The 7,898-nt window shown below is 43.8% G+C and overlaps 1 pseudogene; it reads left to right on the plus strand.

The window, feature by feature from the left end:
- Positions 1-6,802: 6,802 nt before the first annotated feature.
- LOC147995740 (calcineurin subunit B type 1 pseudogene) lies at positions 6,803-7,439 on the plus strand (annotated as a pseudogene).
- The last annotated feature ends 459 nt before the right edge of the window (positions 7,440-7,898 follow it).

Consider the following 7,898-nt stretch of genomic DNA (forward strand, 5'->3'; position numbering starts at 1 on the left):
AAAACCACATGATTATTTATCAGATGCTGAGAAAGCATTTGACAAAATTCATCACCCCTTTATGATAAAAGCCCTGGAAAGAACAGGAACTCAAGGCCCATACCTAAACATAGTAAAAGCCATATACAGCAAACCAGTAGCTAACATTAAACTAAATGGAGAGAAATATGAAGCAATCCCACTAAAATCAGGGACTAGAGAAGGCTGCCCACTCTCTCCCTACTTATTCAATATAGTACTTGAAGTCCTAGATAGAGCAATCAGACAACAAAAGGAGGTCAAAGGGACACAAATTGGAAAGGAAGAAGTCAAAATATCACTATTTCTAGATAATATGATAGTATACTTACGCACACTTGATCTTTGACAAAGAAGCAAAAAATATACAATGGAAAAAAGAAAGCATCGTCAATAAATGGTGCTGGTCTTACTGGCTGTCTGTATGTAGAAATATGAAAATAAACCATATTTCTCACCTTACACAAAGCACAGGTCCAAGTGGATTAAGGACCTCAACCTAAAACCAGATTTACTGAATCTAATATAAGAGAAGTGGGAAAGAACCTTGAACTCTATGTCACAGGGGGAAATTCCTAAACAAAACTCTAATAGCTCACGCTCTAAGATCAAAAATTGATAAATAGAACCTCATGAAACTGGAAATCTTCTGTAAGGGAAAGGACATAGTCAGTAGGACAAATCAGCATCATCCTACAGACTGGGAAACAATCTCCACTCAGCCCACATCCAATAGAGGGCTAATATCCAACATATATAAAGAACTCAAGAAACTAACCACCCAAAAACCAAACAACACAATCAAAAAGAGGGGGTGGGGTATAGAATTAAACTGAGAATTTACAACAGAGGAATCTCAAATGGCTGAGAAGCACCTAAAAGTGCTTCAAATGTCAAAGTCCTTAGTGATCAGAGAAATGCAAATCAAACCAACCCTGAGATTCCACTTTACACCAACCAGAGTGGCTAAGATCAAACCTTCAGGTAATAGCAAATTTTGGCAAGGATGTGGAGACAGAGGCACATTCCCGCATTACTGGTGGGATTGCAAACTGATACAACCACTCTGGAAATCAATATGGAGGTTGCTCAGAATATTAGAAATAGAAGACCCAGCAATATCACTCTTAGGAATATACCCAAAAGATCCCCCACTATGTTTGCAGTGCCCTTGTTTGTGATAGCTGGAAGCTGGAAACAACCCAGATATCCCATGACAGAAGAATGGATACAGAAAATGTGGCTTCATTTACACAGATATATAAATAAATACAGAATACCCAAGATATAGCTGAAGGGCCCATGTGAGGATGCCTCAATGCCACTTAGGAGAAAGAAGAAAGCAATCAAAAGGGGGTATGAGGGGAACCTGCGTGGGAAACTGGACAAGAAGGGAAGAGGAAAACATGATCTGGTACTGAGTGAGGGAAAACGACTGAAACCCTGAGGGCTAGCAAAAAGAATGGAAACAGGGAACCTCAAGAGGTAGGAGGTGGCGGAACTCTCCAGAAGGTACTAAAGACCTGGTAGGTGAGAGAGTCTCTGGACTCAAAGGGAGAGACCTTAGATGAAATGCCCTACAGTAGGGAGAGGAAACTTGTAGAGCCTACCTACAGCAGAAAGAGAGGGCATCAAGTAAGGGATAGGGTTGCCATCCCACAGTCAAAACTCTGACCCATAATTGTTCCTGACTGAAAGAACTGTAGGCACAGAAATGGAGAAGAGACTGAGGGAAAGGCAGTCAAGTTACTGAACAAACTTGGAAGACATCTCAAGAGGAGGCTCCTAGGCCTGACACTATTACTGAGGCTATGGAGTGCTCACAAAAAGGGACCTATCATGACTGCCCTCGTAAAGATCCAACAAGCGGCTGAAAGAGTCAGATGCAGATATTTGCACCCAACCAATGGACAGAAGCTGCTGACCCCTGTGGTTGAATAAGGGAAAAGCTGTAAGAAGCTAAGGAGGAGGATGACCTTGTGGGAGGAGCAGCAGTACCAATTAACCTGGACCCCTAGAGATCTCTCAGAAACTGGATCACCAGCCAGGCAGCATACAAAAGTTGATATGAGGCCCCCAAAACATATACAGCAGATTACTGCCAGGTCTGGGTTCAGCAAGAGAAGATGTACCTAACCCTTAAGAGACTGGAGGCCAAAGGAAGTTTAGAGGTCTGGTGGAGTGGGGGTTGAGGGGACATCCTCATGGAGACAGGGTAGTGGGGAGTAGGTATGGGATGGGGGCAGAGTGTGTACCGGGAGGGGGATAAAACTTGGTGCGTAAAAATAAAGATAAAATGAAATTAAAACAAAACAAGACAAAACAAAACCCAAATGTCCCCTCTAGAATCTTTAAACTTCCCTCTGAATCTTCACAAGCCACCTCCACTGTCCACATTGCCCTCAATATTCTTATCTTCAAAGCTCCTGCAGAACAGCTCACCAAGCATTGGACACAGAATGGCTTTTCTTGCACAAAGTTCCAAAGTCACTCCACAACATTCTCAAAACAACACGCTCGGGTCTATCCTAGGCTGCATGACGAAAGCTCGGGTCTATCCTAGGCTGCATGACGGAAGCTTTGGGTCCTGGCCTGTTGCACTGTTGGGAAATGGAACCTTCAGAATGTGGATTTCAGTGGGATGGAGTGAAGTCACTCAGGACGTTATTAACAAGGGTGTAGACACACTGTTCTCTTCCTGTCTGACTTGACTTCCTGGCCCTTATCATCGCACACAGTACAGTTCACTAGCACGCCTATGGCAAATCAGGTCATCAGTAGAGTAAAGTAACACTCTATGTACACAATCAGCTCAGCAAGAATCAAACTGCCCTTCTTCTCTTTCTCTTGCACTTCTCAGAGGCATTCTCCTCAACATTGGAAGACCCAGCTTCCTAACTTCAGGTTTCAGGGTTTCTGGGCAGTACTGTTTGTTCTAAAGCAGTAAGTCCTGTTCTTTAATTGCCTTCGGACCCTGGAGAAGATGCCTGTTTGACAGAGCTTTGGGCCTTCTCCTCCAGTTTCTAATTTTATAACTTTAAGAGGCATTCAACATGTAAGGAAGAAATTAATTGATGGTGGTTGACACATCTTTGCATGCCTGTGAAACTTCCTAAGAGAGTCTTCTCAATCTTCCTTAGTGCCCTCCCCAAACTGAGCAAAAAGCACAGTACCCTTCTGGGTGCCCAGAAACTAGTACTGTAACTTTTTTATTACTAGCTTCTGAAACTAGTAATAAAAAAGGAAACACATGACTTCTCCTAGATATGGTGGAGAAGAAGGTTTATTGTAGATGAAAGAGAGAACATAGCCAGAGAGCAGGCAAGGACATCTTGAAGAGTCTAGAGTGAACTCTTGAGCTGGGTCCTGTAAAGAAAGGAGTAGGAAAAAGAAGAGAGAACCAAACCGAGAAGCCAGGAGGGTAAAGGGTAGACCAAAAATGGGTCAGGTAAGCAAAATGGCTGGATTATATTGGGAAAGGCATCTGGGGGAAGATCAGTTCAATTTACATCTCTGGGATGAAGAAGTTTAGGGTAGAAGATGGGGTATGCCAGCCATACCCTGTAACAGGTAGGATCTGAGGGATGCTGGGAGAACCTGGTGGCCAGGTCCACTTTGGCATGTTAAATAGGCACTACAACTGTTTGTTCTGGATTTGAAATCTAACAAGGAAGACCTGAGGGGATGAAGATTACTAAAATCTCTCTCCTGTGAGGCCACACAAAGGCACTGAGGCAGCTAGCCTGGAAATAGAAGGAAGAGACTTGATAGAATATCGTACACCTTGTACTTTGATGGGATTGAGGCTTCTATGATTGTGGGAACACCTCTGACTTCTGAGTGGTGAGGCTCTCATTTAGTTCCTCAGGCTGTGCTCCTCAGAGGCCTTTGGTGGTACCTCACTCTCAAGTCTGTTTGGGCAGATGGTAGGAACTTTTAGGGGAGCTGCCATTTTATGGCCTTGTTCTTACACACACACACACACACACACACACACACACACACACACACACACACACACACAGAGTTATATTCAGGTTTCAAGGACTAGATGGCTGTCTCCAGTGCCAAGGGAGTATCTGCATCTGCCCTGATGTTCACAGTTTGCCCCAGATCAGAGCACAACCCCAACCCTTAGTTGGCTTTGACTCATTATTATTTAACTTCCCCCCACGTTTTAATACTGGTTAGCAACTGGATCTCCACAGCCTCTGTTCTAGAATTATTGATGGGTATTGCTTTAGATACAGGAAATACATGAGGCCAAGTGGTTTTATAAATCTCTACAGTCATACTGCCTGTGGTACTATGGCCCAGACTTTTAACAACAAAGAGTCACTTTTAAAAATTGACATAAATTGACCCAGAGGTGAAGGAACTCTTCGACCCTACTGTGCTAGCCAGCTCTCTGTCATTTTCAATAAAATACCTGAGATAATTGATTCTGAAAGATTATTTTTGCTCACAACATGGGCAGATCTGGTCTGTGATTGGTTGACAATTTGCTATGAGCTTGTGCTGAGAGAGAATGTCATGGCAGGGACAAACGGTGGAACAAAATCCCTCACATCCTCACAACTCATGGGGCTGAAAGAGAGGGGCGTGGGTGTGGGACCATGATCCCAACTGATGAAGTAAAGACTTCCGCTGTGACCCATGTTGTGGGGCAATGTTCACTGAACTTATCCATATCAAAGGTCATGCCCTAGTTCTCAGAAATCCCACCACTTCTGAATAGCACCTCCCTAATAACTAGGCCTGTAGAAGATGGACACTCAAGATACAAACTGTAGTATCTGAGTTAAAAGAACAGAGGTCAATAAACTCAATAAAGTTGAAAAAAGATATGAGTTAATTGTGTGAAGGAATCCCAGGACATTCTCCACTTCAGTATAGGATTTTCTTTGTGCCTTCTTCAATTAAACAATATTTAGCATATGTGGTAATAGAAAAGCAACACTGTTATCTTTGGTAGCTTGGTCTTATATTTATAAAGAAATATCACATTCAAGCATCTTCTAGCATCTGAACATTTCCAAAGTTCTCAAATTCAAAACAGTTACAGAGTGGAGCCATGTTGTGAGGCAATGTTCACTGACCTTCTGCATATCCAAGGTCGTGCAGCAGCCAGCAGAGCAGTAATGTAAATCCTGAGCAAGAATCGTGATTCTCCATCCCCTGGACATGAGGATCCTTTATCCTGTCACATTCCTGAAGCCACTGCCTCTGGGAGCCTTTCTCTGTCCTTCGCCGCTGTAGAAACAAGGCCTCACAGAAACAATGGTTCACTCACATACAAATCTCACTTGGTCATTAACTCCAAATCTTCAACACAGAATCCAGGAATCTGCTCCTACCAATTGCTCCTCTTCTGGTGAACCAATAACACGGAACGATGCTGTAATTATGAGGATGACAGTGAAAATCAGAGGAGAACATGAGAGTGAAAGGGAAGTCCATGTCCTGGAATCAGTACAGGACATTCACAGACACCAAATTCTCAGCACAAAGCAACCTCCCTGCTCCTGCAGCTCTTATAATCTGCAAGGCCTCTCTCTCTTTGCCAACCCTTAGCAGTAGGAGTACTTTGTAGCTGTAACTCTGGGACTGGGCTCAATGGCTTTGTACTTTTATTGGTGGTCAGTTTCTGCAGTGATCTCTATCTGTTACAAAGAGAACTTTCCCTGGTGAGGGGAGGACTCCACTGCTCTGGGAGTAAAGGGATAAATGTTCATAGACTGTTGCTACAAGTTATGCTGATTTAGTAAAGCAAGGGGTTAGATTCTCCCTCATTAACCAACTCAACTAACATGGAGTCGTTTACTCGGTTTCCAGTCCTAGGAGACGTCTTCCTCTTGTTGAGGGGTCTTAATTCCAATTAGAGAGCTGGTAGATACGGCCAGTGAATGCATGCTACTACTTCACTGTGATGATTATTCTGCTATGTCGGTTGCTGTCATGTTTCATAGATGTCATAACAGGCTAGGGACTGTTGGTTTCCTCCCTACTTTGGAAGTTTGCATGTAAATTCTGATACCAGGGTAGCTAGGGTTCAGACACTGTTTGTCCAAGAATTAAGGCCAAAATTGACAAGTGGGAATCCATGAAACTCAGAAGCTTCTGCACAGCTGAAGAAATAATCAACTGGATGAATAGGAAGCGCATAAAAGCAAGAGAATCTTTCCTAGCTACACATCTGACAGGCTTTTTTTTTCTCTCTATCTTTATTAAATTGGGTATTTCTTATTTACATCTCAATTGTTATTCCCTTTCTCTGCTCCAGGCCAACCCCTCCCTAACCCCTACCGCTCCCCTCCTATATGGATGTTCCCCACCACATCCTACCCCCATTACTGCCCTCCCCCCTACAATCACATTCACTGGGGGTTCAGTCTTGGCAGGACCAAGGGCTTCCCCTTCCACTGGTGCTCTTACTAGGCTATTCATTGCTACCTATGAGGTTGGAGCCCAGGATCAGTCCATGTATAGTCTTTGGGTAGTGGCTTAGTCCCTGGAAGCTCTGGTTGGTTGGCATTGTTGTTCATATGGGGTCTCGAGCCCCTTCAGCTCTTTCAGTCCTTTCTATGAATCCTTCAACGGCAGTCCCGTTCTCAGTTCAGTGGCTGCTGGCATTCGCCTATGCAGTTTATAAAAAGAACTCAAAAAGCCAAAGTGAGGTTTGGGTCAGCGCGAGCTGCTGCAGCAGAGAGTCTAGGCTGCCCACTTGCATGAGGCTGCACCTCTCCCACCAGCTCTGACTCATCTCCAACCCTGACTCCACCCACCACCTCTGCTCTGGCCCAGGCCTGGTTCAACTCTGGTGAGCCCCAGATGCAAATCCGCCATCACAGAGTCCTGGGGAACCTACAGCCGCCACCAGTCATGCTCCCCCACCCCTCGCCCCTGAGCAAGATGGAAAACGAGGTGAGTTATCCTTTGGAAATGTGCTCAGTCGGTGCTGATGAAATTAAAAGGCTGGGAAAGAGGTTTAAGAAGTTTGATTTGGGCAAGTCTGGTTCTTTGAGCATGGAGGAGTTCATGTCCCTGCGTGAATTACAACAGAAAACTTTAGTACAGGGGCTATATAGATATATTCAATACAGACCGGAATGGAGACGTAGACTTCAAAGAATTCATTGAAGAAGTCTCAGTTCAGTGTCAAAGGCCATAGGGAACAGAAGTTGAGGTTTGCTTTTCCTATCTATGACACGGATTAAGACGGCTATCTTTCCAATGGAGAACTCTTCCAGGTGTTGAAGATGATGGTGGGCAACAATCTGAAGGAAACGCGGTTACAGCAGATTGTACACAAAGCTGTAATAAATGCAGATAAGGATGGAGATGGAGGAACATCCTTTGAGGGAGTCTGTGCTGTTGTAGGTGGCCTAGACGTCCACAAAAAGATCGCCGTGAGTGTGTGACTCTTTGAAGAATACCACCCAACACTTTGATTTTCTTCTCCATCTCTGAAGACCTGCTCAAGACGTCCAGCAATGCTCTCTGTGTGTTTAAATGGAAATATTATTCTCTGGGAAGCCACATTTTCCAACATGAGCTTCATGTAACCAGCTAAGCGTTATTGAACTCCTACCCTCTCAATGCCTCAGTGTAGCACTTTAAAGTTTGAGGGACAGCAGCAGGAAAAGGGCATATCAGTGTGGTGGAGAAAGGGAAGGGACTGGTTATTTTTCTTCATCTTTTATAACAATAAATTATCTATGTATTCACATGTAAATATTTATAGATGTATGTAGCTTTCTATATGTTTAGTAGGTTGGCTTAATTTGATTTACTTGATTCAGAAACAAAATGTTAGAGTACAAAAGCGCTGAGCAGCACGTAAACCATCCTTACTTTTGTTTCACACAGTTTTATATGTA

The sequence above is a fragment of the Rattus norvegicus genome, chromosome 3, assembly GCF_021556685.1.
Source record: "Rattus norvegicus strain SHRSP/BbbUtx chromosome 3, alternate assembly SHRSP_T2T, whole genome shotgun sequence".
In the NCBI taxonomy this organism is placed as follows: Eukaryota; Metazoa; Chordata; class Mammalia; order Rodentia; family Muridae; genus Rattus; species Rattus norvegicus.